This window comes from Callorhinus ursinus, unplaced genomic scaffold (genome assembly GCF_003265705.2).
Source record: "Callorhinus ursinus isolate GAN/ISIS: 27379988/994484 unplaced genomic scaffold, GSC_fseal_2.0 scaffold8, whole genome shotgun sequence".
Classification (NCBI taxonomy): domain Eukaryota; kingdom Metazoa; phylum Chordata; class Mammalia; order Carnivora; family Otariidae; genus Callorhinus; species Callorhinus ursinus.
The window spans coordinates 20,021,996-20,048,465 of NW_027397070.1; positions in this window are offsets into that span (position 1 = coordinate 20,021,996).

Sequence of the window (26,470 nt, forward strand, 5' to 3'; positions counted from 1 at the left end):
TGAAATAAGTAAAAGACCTGTACTTTATAGACAGTTATAAGTTACTGGAGTGATTGTGAGCACTTTGGGGATCCAGGAAAGAGGTTGGATTTGTGCTTTTAATTAAATTTAATTAAAGTATAAAGGAATGTCTTTATGTGAACTGCAGTGACTTCAATATATAGTTAGGTTATTGGTGGCCATCCGGTAGAGAGGAGTTCCACTATGCCAACTTATCTAACATCATAGCACGAAGGCTCAGGGAATGAGGGCTTTTCATGATAGAATGTGCCCTGTAATTCTTTACATGGGATGTATGCACACAGTGGAAGAGTAACAAAGTTTAAAATGAACAGAATAAGAAAGAAGTCATGCAATTTCTTCTAAAAATTTCATAATGAAAATTACAAGTGGAAGATTTAATTCTAGTCAATTTTTAATCAAATTCTCCTATCAGGAATATATGAACGTGCTATGTGTAATGCAGTATCCACAATATATTGTGTATGCACAATACTTTTTTCTTTTACCTTTCTCATGGGAATCATGCAAAAGAGAAATTATCAGAATTTCTAGTTGTTATAACACACATTTGTAGTGTTAACTACAGTGCTACTCTTTTTTTTTAAGATTTTATTTCTTTATTTGACAGAGAGAGACACAGTGAGAGAGGGAACACAAGCAGGGGGAGTGGGAGAGGGGAAGCAGGCCTCCCATCAAGCAGGGAGCCCAATGCGGGGCTTGATCCCAGGACCCTGGGATCATGACCTGAGCCGAAGGCAGACGCTTAATGACTGAGCCACCCAGGCGCCCCTGCAGTGCTACTCTTGAGTGAACATGTCCATGTGGAGAGTCAAATCTCAGTAATTAAAAACAATTTTGATCAACTAGAATAGAGGAAATTTCAAATTACCTTTTAATTTCTTCTATAGAAAATTTTATTATAAAATCATGGTCACATGAAGAGGAAATATGAATATGCAAGCCAAAAATATCAGAACAATTAGAGATCTCAAAAGATTAATAATTATTTCCTTTTTGAATTTTATTATGTTTATGGTGTTTTATAATTTATATTTTGTCATTTCATTCTCAATGTAAATAAGTGGACATAAATTACTGAATTTATTATTTATAATTTTATGTCCTGTTTTTAAAAAAGGCTATCAGGGAGCCTGGGTGGTACAGTTGGTTGAGTGTCCAGCTCTTGGTTTCAGTTCAGGTCATGATCTCAGGAGTCTACTTAACACTCTTTCTCCTTCTCCGTCTGCCCCTCTCCCCGCTTTCCGTCTCTATATCTAAAATAAGTAAATCTTTAAAAAATAGAAAAGTAGAAGAGGCTATCAAAAATTATATAAACTTTAGGTCCCAAAACACATGGTTCTTCTCTTATTAAGCAATTAATATTTACACTTAAGTAATTAGATCAATATTTTTCAGAAATTATAAATTCTTTCAAAACAAATCTAACGCCATTCTCCTAAATATAAATGTCTGGGAAATTGCATTACTAAGCTTCTCATAAGAAATTGTAAGCTTATATGGTTTATATAATCCCAAAAGAAGTACCATTAAGCAGACTAAATCGCTCTACAAAAAAACAATAAGTACATATTTAAAAAACTTTCCTAGTTGACGATCGTCTAGTGAAATAATTGCAGTGCTTAAAAACATTGCTGTTCTGTAAGTCTCCCTTTTACTCAATATTCTTTTGTTCCTCAACACTCCCTTTCTTTTGTTTACTATTCCATTCATATGGCAAAATGCTATTCATTGCCTATATTAATATTTTGCATTTCATCCCCAGAGAAAAGTGACAATGAAGAATCTCATTTGTAATCTGAAATAGAAAGAAAATAATTTTTCTCCATATTTTTCTGTCATCATCTTGCTGGTGGGACTTAAGATACATTTGAATTTCACAGCAGAGTACTTTAAAGTCGAGTCTGTATAAATTGCTTAACTATAAAATAAAAATCAAATGTATTTGAATATTGAGAAATTTAAAATTTAATACTCAAACCACCATACTATTATTATAAAGCCTGTCATTTTTCTCCCTTAACTACTTTAATTATGTGATCAGGTGTTTTAGGATCAAGGCTTTAGTCACCATTTATTTTATTTTATTATTTTATTTTATTTTATTAAAGATTTTATTTATTTATTTCACAGAGAGAGACAGTGAGAGAGGGAACACAAGCAGGGGGAGTGGGAGAGGGAGAAGCAGGCTTCCAGCCTAGCAGGGAGCCCAATGTGGGGCTCGATCCCAGGACCCTGGGATCATGACCTGAGCTGAAGGCAGAAGCATAACGACTGAGCCACCCAGGCACCCTCACCATTTATTTTAATTAAATGTTCTTTTCTTTCCCATTCTAATATGTGTAACTAGAACTTTTTCTTCCATCTTTATATTTTTGCAATAGTGAAATATTTGTTGTTAAATAATTAACAATATTTTGTATAATACACATTAGATATCCTTTGTAAATGTGTGACTCCTGTGCTTGTGTAGGGCCCACAAAACCATGTTTAGTAAGAGGTTCAATGTTGTAATCAAATGTTGTCATCAAAAACATGTTTTTGATGATGGGTATGTTCTGAAAAGTAAAATAATAGCTCGTATTAGAAGGATTTCTACATATAGGCAGCTAAGATGGATATCAGAGTAGTTTTATTTTCTTTCATTTTGAAATTAAATTTTGGTAAGTAGAATAAGTATTTGAATATATGTTATCACTTTTTTCATTTTTATTGAGACAAAATTGGCACATAACATTGTATAAGTTTAAGGTGTATGCCATGAGGATGTGGTATAAGTACATATTGTGACATGATTACAAGTTTGGTTAACAATCCATCACTTTGCAGAGTTACAAGATTTGCTCCTTCTGATGAGAACTTTTAAGATTCATTCTCTCAATAACTTCCAAATATAAAAACACTGTTATTACCTACAATCATCATGTTGTACACTGCATCCCCAGAACATATTTTCTTAAACCTGAAAGTTTGTACCTTTTGACCACCTTTACCCAAATCTTGCTCTTTATGTCCGGTTTAGAAGGAGGAAATGTCTTTCTTCATGATTTGAAGAAATATACTATGTCCAATGTGAAATCATTTATAATATTCCCATTTTTCCTTCCACTAATTCTTCCACAATTATCTCCTTCCTTTACATTTCCACTCTATGATTGGACCTATTTCATTGCAAGCTCTTTGGCTCCTCTAGTCCTTTGAGCTTTTTTCTTCGTTAGGTCTGTTTTCTAGGTTCTCTTCTCTACTATTTTTTTAAAATCTCCCCATGGATTGAAGTCACACATAAATTTCAGTGAAGAGCAATTCTATATTTCAAGGTCATCCTTCTCCTCAACTTCCAGACATATATATATCAACTGCTTTTTGGATGTCTTTGTTAGATATCTTATAACATCAAACTCAACATGACCAACACTGAACACTTCAGCTTTCTTCAATAACCCAAATTTGATTTTATAGTCATAATTCTACTATGCAATTAGTAATAAAATTCTGTCAATCTACATTTTCAAATACATCTAAACCTTCCATGGCCACTTCTCCACAATAGCCTACAACCATGTTCTACATTGCAGTCAGAGTGAGTTTCTAATATGCTCTTGCTTAAAAACTTTAAATGCCTCCTCATTTGGCATATAATATATACTAAATAATAAAGCCTATTGTCTTGGTCTGCTTGGGCTTCTATAACAAAAAATACCACTGACTCTATAGCTTAAGCAGCAATGTATTGTCTCACAATTCTGAAAGCTAGAAGCCCATGATCAAGGTGCCAGGAAATTTGTTATTTTGTTGTTGTTGTTGTTTTGTGAGCACACACTTCCTGCTTTATAGATGGCCACCTTCTCACCATATCCTCACATGGCCCTTTCTCAGTTCACATCCATCAGAGAAAGAGCCAGCTCTCTCATGTCTCTTCTTATGAAGACTCTAATTTTATTGGATCAGGGCCCCGCCCTGACCTCATTTAACCTTAATTACTTTGGACCCCATTTCCAAATACCATTTCACCCTGGGGACTAAAGCTTCAACATTCAAATTTTACAGAGACACAAATATTCAATTCATAACACATGGCAATGAATCAAGAGCTTGTTTCTGCTATACATTTTTTCTCTTCATGCTCAGCTTTTTCAATCTATGCTCAACTGGACTGAATATTTTCATTTTCTTTTACTCAACAAACTATTTTTTTAAAGCATCTGCAGGCTTCTAGACAACATTCTCATTATCTGGAGCAACATCTGAAGGGAAACCAAATACCATTTCTGCTTTCATGAAGCTCTTATTTTGGTAGGAAAAGACAGTAAATGAGTAACTAAGTGCAATGTCCCTAAAGATATTTTCCAAAACTGGAATATTCTCTACTTCTCTCTACCTCTCCCAAACCTGCCTACCTCTCTCTCTGTCTCTCTCTGTGTTTCTGTTTGTCTCATGCACTACAAAATACACACACAACTGCTCCTATTTCACATCTTACTTTAGCTCTTTTCTAAAAATTCTCCTCTGATCACTTTAGACTGAATCAGACTGCACCTGGCACATGATGTCAAATCATAGTACGGTGATAAAATATGCCCATACTTTATTTCAGCAATTTATTGAGTTGACTATTTCTAGGAGGATAAGAGATTATTCCTACCTATCTTCATCACTGCACACCCAGCATCTAGCAGTGACTGATATATAATGGACATTCAATCAACACTGAGTGCTGTTGAATATTATATCACATTTCTTACACAGCACTTCTTAAAATATCTTGCTAGGAATGCTAATTATTTGGACTGATATTGAGTGTTACCTTGAAAAAAAAATGAAGTTTTGGTAGCCAATCACTGAATTTAGCAATGTTTACCTTGATTACAGACATACTCAGGGCACTTAATATGAAAATTGAGATGAAGATTCATTGTATCCTTCTTTTTCCAAATGATTTTATTGCACAACCTTTTTTCCTCACAGCATCTCTCATACTGATTAATCCATATTACTAGCTTTAAGTCAACACTTTTCTACAATCTTTTTCTTTCTCTACAGCTGAGCCTTCCTGAAAGAATTAATGGTGCCCTTTGCTCTCAACATTTGTAAGCTAATGAATGACAAAATTGTAACACTTCCACAGATCAAAGAATCATATGGAAGTCCTTTTTATAGAACTATTTCATACTAGCTCATTAATACTCACCATCAAAGGCACATGTAGAATATAAAGGCCTATTGTCAAAAGAACTAAATAAATAACCTCATTAAAATTTAATTGAGAGTGCATGTATTAAGGAACAATTAGAGTTTTCATGATAAACATTTTAAGTGCTAATCAGTTCCAATGGGAGGTCTGAAGATTACAATTTCTTTGAAACCTGTGCATTGCTGCAAAACTGTCCATGTACATACAATAATGAAAATAATAAAATTAATATAAAACACTTTACCAATTGACCATAACGAATATGAGCAGCATCATTAAGCTGAACTTCATGAGATCTACAATCACTAGGCAAAAACAGAATAATTCTGAAAATGTAAATGTAAATTATCAGAGTCAGTGAGTGTGCTTGTTAAACTTCTGATTGGTCTCTATGAAATTTAGATCCTGGTTCAATAACTCTGAAGTAAAGGAAGCCCGGGATTCTATATTATTAAATGCCATAGATAAGACATCCCCAAACTTTCTCTGTTCTCACCAGTCTTAGTGTTGTGTTGTGTTTTATTCAACATCACCCTTAGGCCAGAAGAAATATAATTGTTGGGTGCCTTGGTGGCTCAGTCGGTTGAGTGTCTGCCTTCAGTTCAGATGAGTGTCTGCCTTCAGTTCAGGTCATGATCCCAGGGTCCTGGGATAGAGCCCCACATTGGGATCCCTGCTCGGTGGGGAGTCTACCTCTCCCTCTACCCCTCCCTGCTGCTTGTGCTTTCTCTCTCTCTCATGCACTCTCTCTCTCAAATAAGTAAATAAAATCTTTAAAAAAAAGAAATACATAATTGTTTTTTGAGTGGCTAAACAACTTAGTATTTATGTCCTGAAAACTTTATAACCACTTCAAAAAATAATGAATACAAATATTATTTTTAAGTAACATCTATTACTTACTGGGGAGTATGCAAGGAACTCTTGAGCACTGCAGGACTTCTCAAACTCTGGAATCAGATTGAACACTATCACCTTCATTTCAGGTTCCACAATGATTTTTATGCAGCACTGGCTTCTCATCACAGTGGCTATCCAAACCCAAACTATTGACTTGATATTGTTTTTTCCTACTTTAACATTAATGACTCATTTTCAGAATCTGCTTCTCAGAGACCTAGAGGTGCCTTGGTAATAGCAGAAATGGGTTGGCAGCAAGAGAAATTTATTAAGACGTAAGAAGATAGGCAGCAACTACAGGTATTGAACCAACAGGTATTAGAGCAGCTCCACATTTTTAAAAATTTTATATGTGTATGGCTGTTAAGTGATATGATTTTAAAATTATTTGCAAACCAACTCTAAAGGACATACATTTCTGCTTAGTTGCAACATGCTATGTAATCTTTGCTATCAATAAAAAACTGCCAAATTTTCATGTATTTATTCATCTATGTAACATTCAACATTTAAAAATATTCCATTTAAAGGTCTTTTTTTTTTAGGTGGAAAAAATAGGTTATTTAAGTTAAGTGGGGTCCCCAAGACCACCTTAAGTGTGGAGATTCACTAGAAGGACTCAGAAATCAGAAAAACTGTTCTACTCAGTTAAGATTTATTGCAGAAAAAAATACAGATTAAAATCAGCAAAGGGAAAAGGCATATGGGTGAAGTCAAGTAGGAACTCTATTTCACACCTTCTTTCCTCTTTTGGCATTAATCACCTAATCTATATCTTTTTATATTAAAATTGCTCTTTCAAATTCATCAAGTATATTGATATATAAAAATCTATCTCACATTGTATGTATAAATAAAATTGGGGAAAAATAAATTAAGTATATTTTTAAATCTCTCAATATTAAAATCCAATATGGGCTTAAATGGGAAAATAGTGACTCCAAACATAAGACTTTCTCTTATATTTTTCTTTCCTACTTGAATGGTAAATGGAATTGTCATCCTTCTAATCCTTAATAATAAAAATAATGCACCGAGGTCAAGTATGAATGGACTCTTTTCCTAAATTAACTGTCAAATGGTTAATTAATTATATATATATAATATCTATCATTTTGGTTTATAACACTATGTTTTGGCATACTATAGGAATTCATTTTTCATATGGATTCAATAAGATGTTTAAAACTCAATGTAACTTAGAGCTACTTCTGTTTGATCTACTTATTTTACACATTAGGAAATAAAGAGGTGACAAAACGGGCAAAAGTCATGTTACAAGATACAAGGAATGATTTTATGAAAAAATATACAAGAATAAAATGTAAGTTCATAACATAGGAACTTAAGAGTAAATATACATTAAGCATCAGATAAATGTAAATTAAACCACAATAATATAATACCACACACTCATAAAAATAAACTGAGAAATGAAGGAGAATACCAAATAATGAAAAGCATTTGGATTAACAGGAACTTTCACATACTATTGTTATTGGTGATGAGGGGTACTTAATTTGGCAAACATTTTAGACAGCTGTTTGTCAGTATCTACTAAAACTGAATATATGTATACCTTATGCCCCAGAAACTCCAAACTAATGTGTTTAAAACAAAAAATTATATTATACATGCTCATAATGCTCACATATTAGTAGTCCCAATCTGGAAACCACCCTAAAGCTCATCAAGCATAGAATGAATGAATGACTTCTATTAAGTTTGTACAGCAGAATGCTACACAACCATTGGAATAAATAATTGAAAATGACATGCAATAATATAGATGAATTTCACAAACCTAGAATGAATGTTTATCAACAGAAATCAGGCATCCACAAAAAAATACCAAAATGACAAAAACCATGCTGTTAGAAGTCTATACATCCTCAAAAATCTAAAAGTAGAACTACTCTACAACCCAGCAACTGCACTACTAGGTATTTACTCAAAGGATACAAAAATAAAGATTCAATGAGACACATGCACCCAGATGTTTATAGCATCATTATCAACAATAGCCAAGCTGTGGAAAGAGCCCAAGTGTCCATTGACTGATGAATGGATAAAGAATAGGTAGTACATATATATACAATGGGATACTACTCATTCATCAAAAATAATGAAATCTTGGGGCACCTGGGTGGCTCAGTTGGTTAGGCATCTGACTTTGGCTTGTGTCATGATCTCGGGGTCCTGGGATCAAGCTCTGCATAGGGCTCTGCACTCAGTGGGGAGTCTGCCTATCCCTCTGCCCCTCCTCCTGCTTGTGCTCTCTCTCTCTCTTTCTATCTCATAAATAAATAAGTAAAATCTTTAAAAAAGTTGAAATCTTACCATTTGCAATGACATGGATGGAACTAGAGTATATTACGCTAAAGCAAATAAGTCAGTCAGAGAAAGACAAATACCATATGATTTCACTCATGTGTGGAATTTAAGAAACAAAACAGATGAACACAGGGGAAGGGGAGAAAAGAGAGAGAGAGAGGGAAACAAATAAGAGATTTTTAAAGATAGAGAACAAATAGGGTTGATAGAAGGAGGTGGATGGGGGATGGGCTAAATGGGTGATGGGTATTAAGGAGGGCACTTATTATAATGAGCACTGGGTGTTACATGTAAGTGATGAATCACTGAATTCTACTTCTGAAACCAATACTACACTATATGTTAACTACCTGGAATTTAAATAAGAATTTGGAAAAAAAAAAGTCTATACAGAGCATAGTTGGGTTGGTAATGGGGGAGTGATGACTACTGCATGAAGGTTCTTTAGAGTCTGGGGAAGATTCTGTTTCTTCATCTAGATGTATTACCTAGATGTGTCCAGTTTGTGAAAACTTATTGTTATATAATTATTATATGCACATTTCTTTGTATAACTATTAGACTAAAATACAAAGTAAAAATATAAAAATAACAAAAAATTTAAAACTCCATCAGAATTTTTAAGAGAAATTTAAGATGTAAGCAACATTAGGAATAAAAAGGACATCGTTACAGCCACAGGAAAGATTAATAAGATAACAAAATAATACTATAAAAATGCCAATACATTTTAAAATAAAAAATACCTAAAAAATTGGCTAGAAACTACCACTTTCCAAAACTGACTCAAATAGGAGAAATCTCGAATGGGCCAGTAAATATAAAATAAATGAATAACTATTTGAAATCCACTCCCCATTAAAAACATTGAGTTTCATTTTTTTCTATAGAACAATTCTGTCAAGCACAAAAGGAAAAATAATTTATGATCTTATTATTAATCTCTTTGATAGACTAGTAAAAGAGGAAACACTCCCAACCTATTTTATGAAGCCAGTATAATAGCATATACAAGAAAGGAAAATTAAAAGCCAATATTACTTGTGAAATTACATAAGTATAAAATGTATAATAGAAAAACTGAGTTTTCCCAAGGAATCTAAGAAAGTGCTAATAACGGAATATCTATTAAATTTATGCAATCATAAAAATAGTAGTTTAAAAATATCACCTACACAGATGCAGCAAAACTGTTTGATAAAATACAATGTACATTCATAAATTTTTTAAAAATCCACCAAACTAGTAATAAAAGATGTTTTAACTTAATACCAACATTGGCCCAAACCTAACTTATTGATAAAAATTTTAATTTTTTCATATACAAATTGTATGTTTATTTCATATTCAAGATTAGTCATGTCAAAATAAAGAGGAGCTATTAATTGTTGTACTTTTTCTTTTCTTCAAGCATTTTCAATTTTCAATTATATTTAATTCATGTCTTTTTTACACCTCATTATCTTAGCTGTAACTAAAATAATTTTAGCTCAATTTTCAAGATTTACTAATTTCATATTCAGATTTTATTAAAGTTGCTATGACTTCTAAAAAATGATTTAAAGTAGGGGTGTCTGGGTGGCTCAGTAGGTTAAGTATCCAACTCTTGATTTTGGCTCAGGTCATGATCTCAGGGTCCTGGGATGGAGCCCTACCTTGGGCAACAGGCTCAGCAGGGAGTCTGCTTGAGGATTCTCTCTCTCCTTCTCCCTCTGCCCCCACCCCCGTGCTCGCTCTCTCTCTCTTTGAAGTAAATAAATAAATCTTTAAAAAAATGAAATAGTACTGATAGTAGCGATCTCTTTCTTAATTATGACTCATATAAGTTCATTTATTAGTTTAGCATTTAGTATGAGTATTGTACTTTGTTTTTGATAAAATACCATTATTATATTTAGTAAATTTCTTTTTTCTTTTATTTATTTGACAGAGAGTGAGAGAGCACAAGCAGGGGAAGCAGCAGGCAGAGGGAGAAGGAGAAGCAGGCTCCCCGCTGAACAGAGAGCCCAATGCGGGGCTCGATCCCAGGACCCTGAGATCATGACCTGAGCTGAAGGCAGACACTTAACTGACTGAGCCACCCAGGCGCCCCCTATTTAGTAAATTTCTTTAGTGCATCTTTTCTCTTTGGATTTAATTAGAAATTACTATTGGATTATCTTACTGTTTTATATCAATATAAGTATATATATTTATATATAATCAATTGGGTACAGGGTTATTCCATTTTTGAACAATTATGGGTTCCATTAATTAACTGTACTTGTAATTTCCGTGTGTTTTAATATCTATGAGCCTATTCATTGTGATATAAAATCAGCAATTTATTGTTCAAGTAAGAGGAGGTTACAGAGCAATGGCAAACCAGCAGGACAGGAAATGACATAAAAATATATATTACTTTGGGACAGATATACACTGCCAGGCAGAGGCAGAGCAAGATGGCGGAGGAGTAGGAGACCTGGATTTCGTCTGGTCTCAGGAATTCAGCTGAATAGGGATCAAACCATTCTGAACACCTACGAACTCAACAGGAGACTGAAGAAGAGAGTAGCAACAACTCTCTGAACAGAGAAGCGACCACTTACTGGAAGGTAAGACATGCAGAGAGGTGAATCCGAGTCCATATTCAGGAGGATAGACGCCGGGGGAGGGGGCCTCCGTCTGCCGCTTCTGGCAAGTGATAGAGCCGTGGAGCACAAAATCAGAACTCTTAGAAGGCGGCTCCGCTGAGGGATGTTGCTCCAGTGGCTAAGCAGGAGGTGGAACCCTTGTGGGACAGTGTGGTCTCAGGACCCTCGGGGTCACAGAAAGACCAGGGGTGCCTGAGTGCAGCAGAGCTCCCAGGTATCAGAGCAGGGAAGCCAGCTGCAGAGACGGAGCCGAGGCGTGGGCTCTCAGCTCGGGGTTGCCATAAACTGTGATCCGTGGCCCAGTCGGGCCACTGCTCCTCCAGCAGGGACCCAACAAGCGGCAGAGCCGGGGAGACTCCCCTTCCACCCCCGGGAGGAGTGGTGCGGGAGAATTCATGGCTTTTTTACCATGATTCATTAGTTTTTCAAAGTTAATTTTTTTAATGTTTTTTTTTTAATTTTTCTTTCTCCCTTTTTCAACCAACATCTTATCAATCCCTTTTATTTAAAAAGTTTTTATTTTTCATTTTTAGTCATATTCTATCCCTTCATAGTAGTTACCCTTATTTTTGGCATATATATATAAGTTGTTCTCTCTTTAAAATTTTGAGATACAGTTTCTTCTAACAGATCAAAATATACCCTAAATCTCTAGTGTATGGCTTTGTTCTAGTCTCTTGCCTGACCACATTCTCTCTTTTTTTTTTAAATCTTCTTCTTTCTTTTTTCAAACAACTTATTATCAATTCCTTTTATAAAATCTTTTATAATTTTCATCTTTACAGTCATCTTCCAGTCCTTCATTGTATCAACCCTTATTTTGTACATATATAAGTCTTTCTTTCGTTACAATTTTAGGAGGCACTATCTTCTAACAGACCAAAATACACCCAAAATCTAGTGTGTGGCACTGATCTATGCACTAGCTTGATCATATTTGATCATATTCTGTTTTTTTGTTTTGCTTTGTTCTGTTTTTGTTTGTTTTTATCCTTTTCTTCTTTTTTTTTTTCTCTTTTTTCATTCTTTCCCTTTCTTTTCCCCTGGTTTCAGGTCTTTTCTAATTTGTTTAGAGTATATTTTCTGGGGACGTTGTTAACCTGTTAGCATTTGATCTCTCATTCATCTATTCTCCTCTGGACAAAATGACAAGATGAAAGAAATTACCTCAAGCAAAAAGAACAAGAGGTAGTACCGTCTGCCAGGGACCTACTCAAAACGGACATTAGTATGATGTCAGACCTAGAGTTCAGAATCATGATTTTAAAGATACTAGCTGGGCTTGAAAAAGGAATGGAAGTTATTAGAGACACCCTTCCTGGAAAATGAAAGAACTAAAATCTAACCAAGTCGAAATCAAAAAGGCTATTAATGAGGTGCAATCAAAAATGGGGGCACTAACTGCTAGGATAAATGAGGCAGAAGAGAGAAATAGTGATGTAGAAGACCAATGATGGAAAATAAAGAAGCTGAGAAAAAGAGAGATAAACAACTACAGGATCACGAGGGCAGAATTCGAGAGATAAGCAATACCATAAGATGAAACAATAATAGAATAATTGGAATTCCAAAATAAGAAAAAGAGAGAGGGGCAGAAGGTATATTGGAGCAAATTATAGCAGAGAACTTCCCTAATGTGGGGAAGGAAACAGGCATCAAAATCCAGGAGGCACAGAAAACCCCTCTCAAAATCAATAAAAATAGGTCAACACCCCGACATCTAATAGTAAAACTTATGAGTCTCACAAAAAAAGAGAAAATCTTGAAAGCATCTCGGGAAAGGAGATATGTAACCTATAAAGGTAGAAACATTAGATTGGCAACAAACCTATCCACAGAGAACTGGCAGACCAGAAAGGACTGGCATGATATCTTCAGACACTGAATGAGAAAAATATGCAGCCAAGAATACTATATCCAGCTAGGCTCTCATTGAAAATTGAATGAGAGGTAAAAAGCTTCCAGGACCAACATAAACTAAAGGAATTTGCAAACATGAAACCAGCCCTCTAATAAATATTGATAGGTGTCCTCTAAGCAAAGAGAGAGCCTAAAAGCAGCATACACCAGAAAGGAACACAGACAATATACAGTAACCATCACCTTACAGGCAATACAATGGCACTAAATTTATATCTTTCAATAGTTACCCTGAATATAAATGGGATAAATGCCCAATCATATGACACAGGCTATCAGATTGGATTAATAAACAAGACCCATCAATATGCTGTCTGCAAGAGACTCATTTTAGACCCAAAGACAACCCCAGATTGAAAGTGAGGGGGTGGAAAACCATTTACCATGCTAATGGACAACAAAAGAAAGCTGGGGTGGCAATCCTTATATCAGACAAATTAGATTTTAAACGAAAGACCATAATGAGAGATGAGGAAGGACACTATATCCTACTTAAAGGGTCTATCCACCAAGATCTAACAACTGTAAATATCTATGCCCCTAACATGGGAGCAGCCAATTATATAAGGCAATTAATAACAAAAGCAAAGAAACACATTGACAACAATACAATAAAGTGGGGGAATTTACCACCCCCCTGACTGAAATGGACAGATCATCTAAGCAAAAGATCAACAAGGAAATAAAGACTTTAAATGACACACTAGACCAAATGGACTTCACAGATATATTCAGAACATTCCATCCCAAAGCAACGGAATACACATTCTTCTCTAGTGCCCATGGAACATTCTCCAGAATAGATCATATCCTAGGTCAAAAATCAGGTCTCAACCACTACCAAAAGATTGGGATGATTTCCTGCATATTTTCAGACCACAATGCTTTGAAACTAGAACTCAATCACAAGAGGAATGTTGGAAAGAACTGAAATACATGGAGGCTAAAGAGCATCCTACTAAAGAATGAATGAGTCAACCAGGAAATTAAAGAAGAATTAAAAAAATTCATGGAAACCAATGAAAATGAAAACACAACTGTCCAAAATCTTTGGGATACAGCAAAGGCAGTCCTAAGAGGAAAGTATATAGCAATACAGGCCTTTATCAAGAAACAAGAAAGGTCTCAAATGCATAACCTAACCCTACACCTAAAGGAGCTAGAGAAAAAAAAAACAGCAAATAAAGCCTAAACGCAGCAGGAGAAGAGAAATAATAAAGATCAGAGCAGAAATCAATGAAATAGAAACCAAAAGAACAGTAGAACATATCAAGGAGACTAAGAGCTCTTTGAAAGAATTAACAAGATTGATAAACCCGTGGCCAGACTTATCAAAAAGAAAAGAGAAAGGACCAAAATCAACAAAATCATGAATGAAAGAGGAGAGATCACAACCAACACCAAAGAAATACAAACAATTATAAGAACATATTATGAGCAACTCTATGCCAGCAAATTAGATAACCTGGAAGAAATGGATACATTCCTAGAGATGTATCAACTACCAAAATTGAACCAGGAAGAAATAGAAAACCTGAACAGACCTATAACCACTAAGGAAATTGAAGCAGTCATCAAAAATCGCCCAACAAACAAAAGCCCAGAGCCAGATGGCTTCCCAGGGGAATTCTACCAAACATTTAAAGAAGAATTAATACCCATTCTCCTGAAACTGTTCCAAAAAATAGAGATGGAAGGAAAATTTCCATACTCATTTTATGAGGCCAGCATTACCTTGATCCCCAAACCAAAGACCCCATCAAAAAGGAGAATTACAGACCAATATCCTTGATGAACATGGATGCAAAAATTCTCACCAAAATACTAGCCAATAGATCCAACAATACATTAAAAGGATTATTCATCATGACCAAGTGGGATTTATCCCTGGGCTGCAAGGTTGGTTCAACATCCGCAAAACAATCAACGTGATACAATACATTAACAAAAGAAAGAACAAGAATCATATGATCCTCTCAATAGATGCAGAAAAAGCATTTGACAAAGTACAGCATCCTTTCTTGATCAAAACTCTTCAGAGTATAGGGATAGAGGGTACATACCTTAATATCATAAAAGCCATCTAAGAAAAACCTACAGCAAATATCACTCTCAATGGGGAAAAGCTAGGGCTTTCCCCCTAAGGTCAGGAACGCGGCAGGGATGTCCACTATCACCACTGCTATTCAACATAGTCTTAGAAGTCCTAGCCACAGCAATCAGACAACAAAAAGAAATCAAAGGCTTCCGTATCAGCAAAGAGGAAGTCAAACACTCACTCTTTGCAGATTATATGATACTTTATGTGGAAAACCCAAAAGACTCCACCACAATACTGCTAGAACTCATACAGGAATTCAGTAAAGTGGCAGGATAGAAATCAATGCACAGAAATCAGTGGCATTCCTATACACCAACAACAAGACAGAAGAGAGACAAATTAAGGAGTCGATCCCATTTAGAATTGCACCCAAACAATAAGATACCTAGGAATAAATTTAACCAAAGAAGTAAAGGATCTGTACTCAGAAAACTATAAAATAGTCATGAGAGAATTTGAGGATGACAAAAGAAATGGAAAAACGTTGCATGATCATGGATTAGAAGAACAAACATTGTGAAGATGTCAATGCTACCTAGAGCAATCTATACATTCAATATAATCCCCATCAAAATACCATCCACTTTGTTCAAAGAAATGGAACAAATAATCCTAAAATTTGTATGGAACCAGAAGAGACCCCGAAAAGCCAGAGGAATGTTGAAAAAGAAAAGCAAAGCTGGCGGCATCACAATTCTGGACTTCCAGCTCTATTACAAAGCTGTCATCATCAAGATAGTATGGCACTGGCACAAAAACAGACACATACATCAATGGAACAGAATAGAGAGCCCAGAAATGTATGCTCAACTCTATGGTCAACTTATCTTTGACAAAGCAGGAAAGAATCTCCAATGGAAAAAAGGCTGTCTCTTCAACAAATGGTGTTGGGAAAATTGGACAGCCACATGCAGAAGAACGAAACTGGACCATTTCCTTACACCACACACAAAAATAGACTCCAAATGGTTGAAAGCCCTAAACGTGAGACAGGAGTCCATCAAAATCCTAAAGGAGAACACAGGCAGCAACCCCTTTGACCTCAGCCGCAGCAACTTCTTCCTAGAAACATCGCCAAAGGCAAGGGAAGCAGGGGCAAAAATGAACTATTGGGATTTCATCAAGATAAAAAGCTTTTGCACAGCAAAAGAAACAGTCCACAAAACCAAAAGACAACCGACAGAATGGGAGAAAATATTTGCAAATGACATATCAGATAAAGGGCTAGTATCCAAAATCTATAAAGAAGTTATCAAACTCAACACCCAAAGAACAAATAATCCAATCAAAAAATGGGCAGACGACACAAATAGATATTTTTCCAAAAAAGACATCCAAATGGCCAACAGACACATGAAAAAGTGCTCAACATAGCTCAGCATTAGGGAAATCCAAATCAAAACCTCAATGAGATACCACCTCACACCAGTCAGAATGGCTAAAATTAACAAGTCAGGAAATGACAGATGTTGGCGGTGATGCAGAGAAAGGGGAACCCCCCTACACTGTTGGTGGGAATGCAAGCTGCTGCAACCTCTCTGGAAAACAGTATGGAGGTTCCTCAAACAGTTTAAAATAGAGCTACCATACGACCCAGCAATTGTACTACTGGGTATTTACCCCAAAGATACAAATGTAGGGCTCTGAAGGATTACGTGCACCCAATGTTTATAGCAGCAATGTCCACAATAGCCAATCTGTGGAAAGAGCCAAGATGTCCATCGACAGATGAATGGGTAAAGAAGATATGGCATATATACACAATGGAATATTATGCAGCCATCAAAAGTTATGAGATCTTGCCATTTGCAACGACCTGGATGGAACTGGAGGGTGTTATGCTGAGTGAAATAAGTCAGAGAAAGACATGTATCATATGATCTCACTGATATGAGGAATTCTTAATCTCTGGAACCAAACTGAGTGTTGCTGGAGTGGTGGGGGTGTGGGAGGGATGGGGTGGCTGGGTAATAGTCATTGGGGAGGGTATGTGCTATGGTGAGTGCTGTGAATTGTGCAAGATTGTTGAATCACGGATCTGTACCTCTGGACAAATAATGCAATATATGTTAAGAAAAAAAAAGAAGAAGATAGCAGAAGTGGAAGAATGAAGGGGAGTAAATCCAAGGGGGAGACGAACCATGAGAGACGATGGACTCTGAAAAACAAACTGAGGGCTCTAGAGGGGTGGGGGGTGAGGGGATGGGTTAGCCTGGTGATGGGTAATAAAGAGGGTACGTTCTGCGTGGAGCACTGGGTGTTATGCACAAACAATGAATCATGGAACACTACATCAAAAACTAAGGTGTGGGCGCCTGGGTGGCTTAGTTGGTTGAGTGACTGCCTTTGGCTCAGGTCATGGTCCTGGAGTCCCGGGATCGAGTCCCGCATCAGGCTCCCTGCTATGTGGGGAGTCTGCTTCTCCCTCTGACCCTCCCCCCTCTCATGCTCTCTTTCTCTCTCATTCTCTCTGTCAAATAAATAAATAAAATCTTAAAAAAAACTAATGATGTAATATATGGTGATTAACATAACAAAAAAATTTTTAAAAAAATACACTGCCAAATGCTTTTTATGTATCTATTGAGAAGATCATATTTTTATCCTTCTTTTTGGTAATGTGATATATCAAATGGATTTGAAGATGTTGTACCATCCGTGCATCCATGTAATAAATCCCATTTTGGTCATGATGTATGATCCTTTTAATATATTGTTAAATTTGGTTTACTAGTATTTTGTTGAAGATTTTTACATCTTTGTTTATCAGGGATGTTGGCTGGTAATTTTTTTTCTTTTGGCATCCTTATCTGGTTGTGGTATCAGGGTAATGTCGGCTTCAGATAGGAGTTAGAAAGTGTTCTCTCCTGTTTTCTTTTTTGGAAGAATTTGAAAAGGGTTGGTATTAATTCTTTTTTTAATGTTTGGTAGAATTCACTAGTGAAGCCATCTGGTTCTGGACACTCTTGTTTGGGAGGTTTTTGTTTACTGATTCAATCTCCATACAAACCAATGCAATCTATAAATTTGATGCAATATCTTAAAATTCCAAAGGCATTTTTAAAGAAATAAGACAAATAATCCTAAAATTTCTATGGGACCACAGAAAACCCTGAATAGCCAAGGCAATCTTGAGAAAGAAGAAAAAAAGCTGAAGGCATAATGCTCCCTGATTTCAAACTATATTACAAAAATATAGTAATTAAAATATTATGGCATTGTCATAAAAACAGACACATAAATAAGTGTAACAGAATAGAGAGCCCAGAAATAAACCCACATATATATGGTCAATTCATTTAAAACAAAAAGGCCAAGAATATACAATGGAGAAAGAATAGTTTTTTCAATAAATGATGTTAGGAAAATTGGACAACCACATGCAAAGGATGAAACTGGACCACCATTTTATACCATGTTAAAAAATAATAAATCAAAATGGATTAAACACTTGAAACTAAGACCTAAAACCATAAAACTCCTAGAAGAAAACCTAAATAGTAAGCTCCTTGGCATACATCTTAGTGATGATTTTCTGAATTTGACACCAAAAGCAAAAGGAACAAAAGAAAAATCAAGTAAGCACGACTATGTCATACTAAAGAGCCTCTGAACAGCAAAAGAAACTATAAGCAAAATGAAAAGACAACCTACTGAACAGGAAAAAATATTTACAAATCATATATCTGATAAGGGATTAATATCCAAAGTATAAAAAAATACAGAACTCACATAACTCAATAGTATAAAAACCAACAATCCAATCAAAAAATGGGCAGATCTAAATAGACATTTTTTTCAAAGAAGACATACAGATAGCCAACAGGCAAATGAAAAAATTGGTCAGCATCAATAATCATCAGGAAAATACAAATCTATACCACAATTAGGTAACACCTCACACCTGTTAGAATGACTAGTATTAAAATAATAAGAAATAACAAGTGTTAGTAAGGATGTGGAGAAGAAATTCTTAATTCTTTTTGGTATACTATTGGTGGGAATGTAAATTGATGGAACTCCTATGGAAAATGGTATGGAAGTTTAAAAAAAAAAAAAGAAAAAAGGAACTACCATGTGATCCAGCAAATCCACTTCTGAGTATTTATCTGAAGAAATAAAAAAACACCAATTAGAAAAGATATATACACCCTGATGTTCATTTCAGCATTATTTACAATAGTGAAGATATGGAAACAAACTAAGTATCCACTATGCATGAATAGATAAAGAAATTGTGGTATATATACACAATGGAATATTATTCAGCCATATAAAAGATTGAGATCCTGCCACTTTCAGCAAAGTGGGTGGATGTCAAGGGCATTATGCTAAGTGAAATAAGTCAGACAGATAGACACATACTATATGATCTCACTTATGTGTGTAACTAAAAAAATAGAAAATCTCATAGATAAAGAGAACAGACTGGCAGTTGCCAGAGGTGGGGGTTGGGTATAGAAGAAACTGGTGAAGGGGACAATAGGCAAAAGAAAAATATATATATGGTATACTACTGAACAACAACAAAAAGAAGTAATTGTTTTTTTTCTGGATGCACAAACCTAAAATCAGGATGAAAATTACCAAATTATTAACTCCAATTCAAGTTGTTAAAAAAAATATAGGCAGATTTAAGAATCCTTAGTTTGAGCTTTGAGAATAGAATCAAGTTTTGGAATCATTCCTGAAAAACAAATGTTCTAAGGGAGCAGACCATGACAGAGTGAAAGAATCGATGGGTGTACTCATGGACCTTTGGAGATTAGACCCCTCAGTAGACCGTTTCACCACTTGACCTGTTCATATAGGTTTTTGTTTTAGTACTCAGCTGCCCAAACAAAGAGAAGGAGAAGATTGTAGAATCTTGTAGGAATGGTGAGGCCTAGTGAGTTGGAGCAGAAGAGTCTGCTGAGACACAGTACCAATGAAAAACAAGAATTCAGGTTTGGTAAGGAAGGATGCTACAAGTGTCCAGATACACTGCAAGAAAACTAAAGAACTATAAAACCATAGGTGTAAGGTGAAAGAACAAATATAGCAAGGGCATATTTGAGGTAAATAACAGAAGTTTAGGTTTCACAACGAGTTATGGTCTTTAGAAATATCTAAAACGAGGGGCACCTGGGTGGCTCAGTGGGTTAAGTGGCTGCCTTCAGCTCAGGTCCCAGGGTCCTGGGATCAAGCCCCACATCAGGATCCTTGCTCTGCAGGGAGCCTGTTTCTCCCTCTCCCTCTGCCTGCCTGCCACTCCCCCTGCTTTGTGCTCTCTATCTCTCTCTGTGTGTCAAATAAATAAATACAATCTTAAAAATAAAAAAAGAAAGAAATATCTAAAATGAAAGAGCTCTGGTACCAGGGTGTGGAATAGGTGGATAAGGTAAAATGGAGGCAAGGATAAAAAAAAAAGGCTACCAATAATTTCAAATTTTATTTCAGATATCTTTTGATGAAAGTATTAAACAACTGGGTGGCTCAGTTGTTTAAGTGACTGCCTTCGGCTCAGGTCATGATTCCAAAGTCCCAGAACTGAGTCCTGCGTCGGGTTCCCTGCTCAGCGTGGAATCTGCTTCCCCCTCTGACCCTGTCTGCTCTCATGCTCTCTCTCATTATCTCTCTTTATCAAATAAATTAATAAAATCTTTAAAAAAAGAAAGTATTGAAGACCTGCCTCAACATTTGCTGTGCTTTGTATGAGAGTAAAAATAAGCTATACATATCAAATATCCAAATATTAAAAATCTAGACAATGCTGACAAAAGGTTAATCTATGCGGTGTTGGTGAAATAATACACAAATAGATCAATGGAAGAGAATAGAGAGTCCAGAAATAAACCCACATAAATATAGTCAACTGATCTTTCACAAAAGAAAGACAATGGAGAAAAGATAGTCCTTTTACCAAATGATGTTGGAACAACTGGACATCCATATGCAAAAAAGGAATCTAAATATAGACCTTCCACTCTTCATGAAATTAATTCAAAATGAATCACAGACCTAAATGTAAAATGCAAAACTACAAAACTCCTAGAAGATAACATGGGGGAAAACCTAGGTGACTTTGGGTTTGTTGTGACTTTTTAGATAGAATGCCAAAGGCACAGTTCATAAACAAAGAATTTATAAGCTGGATTTATTAGAATTAAAAAAAGTTATCCTTTGTGAAAAACAATGTCAAGTAATGAAAAGTCAAGCCACAGACTGAGATAAAATATTAGCAAAAGACATATCTGATACAGGATGGATATCCAGCATATTTGCATATATAAAGAGCTCTTAAAACTCAACAATAAGAAAACAAACATCCCAGTTGACCAATGGGTCATAACCTTAACAGACACTTCACCAGAGAAAATATACAGAAGGCACATAAGTATATGAAGAGGTGCTCCACATCATACAACATCAGGAAAAAATAAAACAATGTGGTATCAGTACATGTCTATAAGAATGGTCAAAATCCAGAACACTGAAAACACCAAATGCTAGTGAGAATATGGAGTAACAGAGCTCCCATTCATTACTGGTGAGAATGTAAAACAATACAGACACTTTGGAAGACAGTTTGGTGGTTTATTACAAAACTAAACATACTCTTATCATATGATCCACCAATTATGTTCCTTGGTACCTACACAATGGCTTTCCTAAAGCCACGGAAAAACCTGCACACTGATGTGTATAGCAGCTTTATTCATAGTTGCCAAAACCTAGGAAAAAAAAAAAAAAACAAACAAGGTGTCTTTCATTTGGTGAATGGATAAACTGTGGTGCATCCAGACAACTGAGTATTACTCAGTGCTAAAAAGAAGTGACTTATCAAACCATGAAAAGACACTCAGGGTATGTAAATGTATATTGCTAAGTGAAAGAAGCCAATCATAAAAAGCTACATATTGTATGAGTCCAACTACATGACATTCTGAAAAGGTAAAAGTGTGGAGACAGTAGTAAAAAGATCAGTAGTTCCGAGGGGTTGGGGGAAGGAAGGGAAGAATAGATGGAGCACAGAGGATTTTTAGAGCAGTGAATATATTCTGTACAATACTATAACGGTGGATATATGTTATTTGTCCAAACCCATTTGTCCAAAACCATAGAATGTACAATACCAAGAGTGAACCCTAATGTAACCTATGGACTCTGGGTGATAATGATGTGTCAATTAAAGTTCATCAGTTGTAACAAATGTACCTCTCTGGTGAGGAATGTTGGTAATGGGGAAGCTATGCATGTGTGGGGCAGAGAGTTTATGGAAAATCTCTGTACCTTCTATAAAAAGGAGGACAGAGTTCCATTCCCCTAATTTTAATGAAGATAGATAGGCAGGAATATTAAATTTAGAGTTTTGTAACTCATAGTTCTACCACCAGTGCCCGGTCCCTGGCCTGTCTCCTTCTCTTTTTAATTTGTATCTGTTCCATTGTGAATTTTGAGAAGCCTCATGCTTGCTGAGGCTCAGCTTGTACTGCATGTCTATTGCTCATACACAGCCCATTAACTCTTGAGCCCAAGGTGTGCACACCAGCTATGTAGTCCATATTTGGGAAGACAGACTCAGGAAACCACCATAGGTTTCTGAAATAGGTTCAAGACCATTTGGGCTTAAATGCTGATTTGCAGGGTAGAAGCAACAGTATGAACTCATATAGATAATCCCTTTGGTTCTATAGAATCCTCACTTTGAAATGGGCTTCAGCCAATGGAAGGCCAGAGTAAGGCCATCTAAAGTACACAGCTTAGTTAAAGGACCCTTCTTATCCAGGTCTAAGGTTGGTATTTCAAATGGTTGTATTTCTGAAGTATATAGATTGGAAGCAATGCAGCATATATCAGTAGCTCTGTCTCACTACATACCCTTCCAGTTCCATCAATTTTTTTAAGATTTTATTTATTCATTTGAGAGAAAGAGAGAGAGTGAGCACAAGTAAGCAGAACAGCAGACAGAGGGGGAAGCCTGAGCAGGGAGCCCGAAGTGGGCCTGGATCCCAGGACCCTGAAATCATGACCTGAGCCAAAGGCAAACACTCAACTGACTGAGTCACCCAGGCGCCACCAGTTCCATCAATATTAGAATGATTATGCCATCCATCCAAGAATAAAAACCACAAATAGCAGTATCCCATCTCTGAAAATTATCCATAGGTTTCCAAATGCCAACCTCCTTCAGATAATCAGGAAATTACATGTTTTCATCCCAGACACAACAATACTCTTTCCCATTCCACTGGTCTAACAGGTGCAGAGAAAACAAAGTCCTATACATCCTCGATGGAGATCTACATAGAATGTTATCTCAGTCACACACTTTATCTCAACTTGCTTTAGTGTATGTGAGTGACACAAACATTAGATTGTCAAATCACACTGACACAGTATCAAGCGTTATAATGAGTTCTGGAATATAAGAAATTAAGAGCCACAGATAAAATAGAGATCTAAGACAATTCATGTAGTTGCACAGATCCTCCTTTTCTGCATCACATTCTATAATTCAGAGTAGTAGATGATATCTTAAGTGAGATTTGCAAGTAATCTCACAAATGGAGAGCATTTAGAATATGAAAAGTGTCCATTTTATATATAGATGCTCAACCAGCTTATGTGACATTGGTCAGGAAGCTGTGCCCCCTTAATCCATAGATCTTGGGTTCAGTTATCTTGAACTAAGGACATCCTGCTCAAAGCATTCCATAAATGAAGACACTCCTAGCAAATCATTAGTCTATCTACCAAGAGATCAGTTATCACACTGTTTACAAAGATATTAGACCAGATCACCCGTCTTCTTTCTTACCCCAGGAAAATCCTCCCTCTGCTCCAATTGTAATTACTACTTAGAAAAGCATCAGTCATAATGTTTAAACTTCTTTGTCTCAACTATATTGTTTCAGAGAAGAATATGGAAGGGAGAGTGTCAGGCAGGGACTTATTCCATGTCACTATTTACCCAGAAACATATTTTTTTCTCTTTATGAACCATGAATGTTTTGACTAGTTACAAGGAAAATGCATTGTTTTTATAATGGGGAAAAAAATCAGTGGGGTATTTTTTTTAAGTCTTTATGGACATAGAACACAGGAAGACGACTCTTCAAAAACATGACTTCCTATTATAATCTGTATTTCCTATATTAAAATTATAAATAGAATTTGTCATCCTTCAGATTCTGAAAACTACAAATAACCAATTGAAATCAATTATTAATGCATTTTTCCTCCAAATTAATTGCTAAATAACTTATTCTACACAAATCCTATATGCTAATTTGTTAACTAATTCACTTTCTTTAACAAAAGAGAGAGTAAACAAGACAGGGTTCTTTCTTAAAAGATAATGTGGGTTTTAGGTCATTATTACCTGTTTATTTTTAAAAATCTATGCTTTGGCAAACTGTAGGAGTTCATTATTTTCCCATAGATTAAGATGTTTAAAAAACTGCAGAATAATTTATCGGTATAATATTAGTAGATTCTATTTACTTTACAGATGAGGAACCTGAAGGAGTGAAATAAATGGACTGTCACTCAGCTCTATAGTCTGTCTTCTCAACACTTTTTATATAGCATATAGTAACTCAGATAATTCTTGAATTTGCCATTGTGCTCTCCAAATTACATTCTATACTACTTATTCACTTGCTTCTAAACTCAATTCAACACTTCAATTTTAACTAAAATAGGATTTATTTCATTTAAAAACCTCTGGGTATTCAATCTTCTTATCTCTTGAATGGATCATAAATCGTATGCATCATATTAAGCAACATAAAAGAGTGATAATTCTTACTTTTAAGCAACTGAAACTGATGATTGATTTAACATGTTTTAAAATAGTTTTAAATCATCTAAAATTCTTATCTCACTTTTTATTCAAAAAGGTCACAAACTGAGAATTCCTACAAAATGAAAAAATGATGCCTGATTCAACTGAAATTTAAATCAGAGAAAAAAACAGTAGAATTCAGGGAAACTCTCATTATCTTAAAGCACTTATTAATTTTTCCATTTCCTTTTTACATTCACACCAAATACAAAGATGATTCATGCATAATATGCATCATCTTTCTGGCTAATTATTTTTTAAAATAATCTCTAATGACAGTGTAATAATGATACTGTGTAATTATAATGTCTATTTTCAGACAACACTTCTACCTTAGAATCAAATTCATATCCTCAAAACACCAATTTGTTGCTTTTGTAAGGCACATAAAATAAATGGATTTGTACCTAAAAGTTAGAATAACTGGGCAAATAAACATGAAATTATGTTATTGGTAGGAGGTATCTTATAAAGATCTTGACAAAATACAATTTTGAGCAGTACTAATATACATGAAATGAAAATATTCATATAGATATTGGAACAGAGGAAACAAAGTAATAATTATAGAAAATGGTATATTATTACTAATGAGAGAATATTTACTCACTACTATTTAATGAACAATTATATATTTTATAAGAAATCAAGTCTCATAAGTAAGCATGTGCCCCACTGGGGTAAGAGAGGAGAAAGTTTTCAACTTGAGTATTTTAGGAATTGAAGTGTTTTCTAGTTTAAACAATCTCCTCTGGGTATGTCAGTCTCTGCAAGGTATATACACAGTCTTTCAAATATATCCCTCACTTCTACCCAGTTGCTTCTCTTCAAGATAATACCTGGTTGTATTTGTAGGTGCAGGCAGTTTAAATGCTCCCATGACTGGGAGAGAGAATGGGAGCTATAGATCTACACAGTGTTTGTGTTGTTTCCTGTTTCAGTCTGATCTGATCGCTGGACTAGGGACTGCTGTGAAAAAGTGCTGATACGCTTTAAGGGTCAATGTGTTGTCACCCACTGCTGCCGTACATCTTCCCAGATATTGCAAGAAAGAAGCCTCTTTGTTCTACTCCAGATCTCTGGCGGTACATCTGTTCTTTGAGCACCTTCTTGCCCCTACCTTGGGATATAGATATTTCTTGGTTTTCTATATGGCACAGCAAGGCTGTGGGGAGTCAGAAGTTCTACCTGAGTCCTACCTGTCTTTCCTCATCTCCCCGTGCTCCTACCGTTCCATTTCCCCAGCAGAGAGCCATTGCTAGAACTCTGAAAAGGAATCGGGACAGAATATTCTGTTCGTTTTATTTTGTTTTGTTTTCTCTTCAATCTACTGAATAAAATACAACCTTCAAGGGGAGATCCAGGCACGTGTATTTAATTATTTGTCCCCCTTGCCTCCATATCTTTAATCTCTTTTCCATATCCATCAGATTTGGAGGAGCAGGCTTCTTCCCTCATCTTCCTGCAGGATATAGGAATTTCTCGTATATCACATCTCCTGCCCAATGCTCACATGGAATTAGCTCTGATCTTTTCACAGA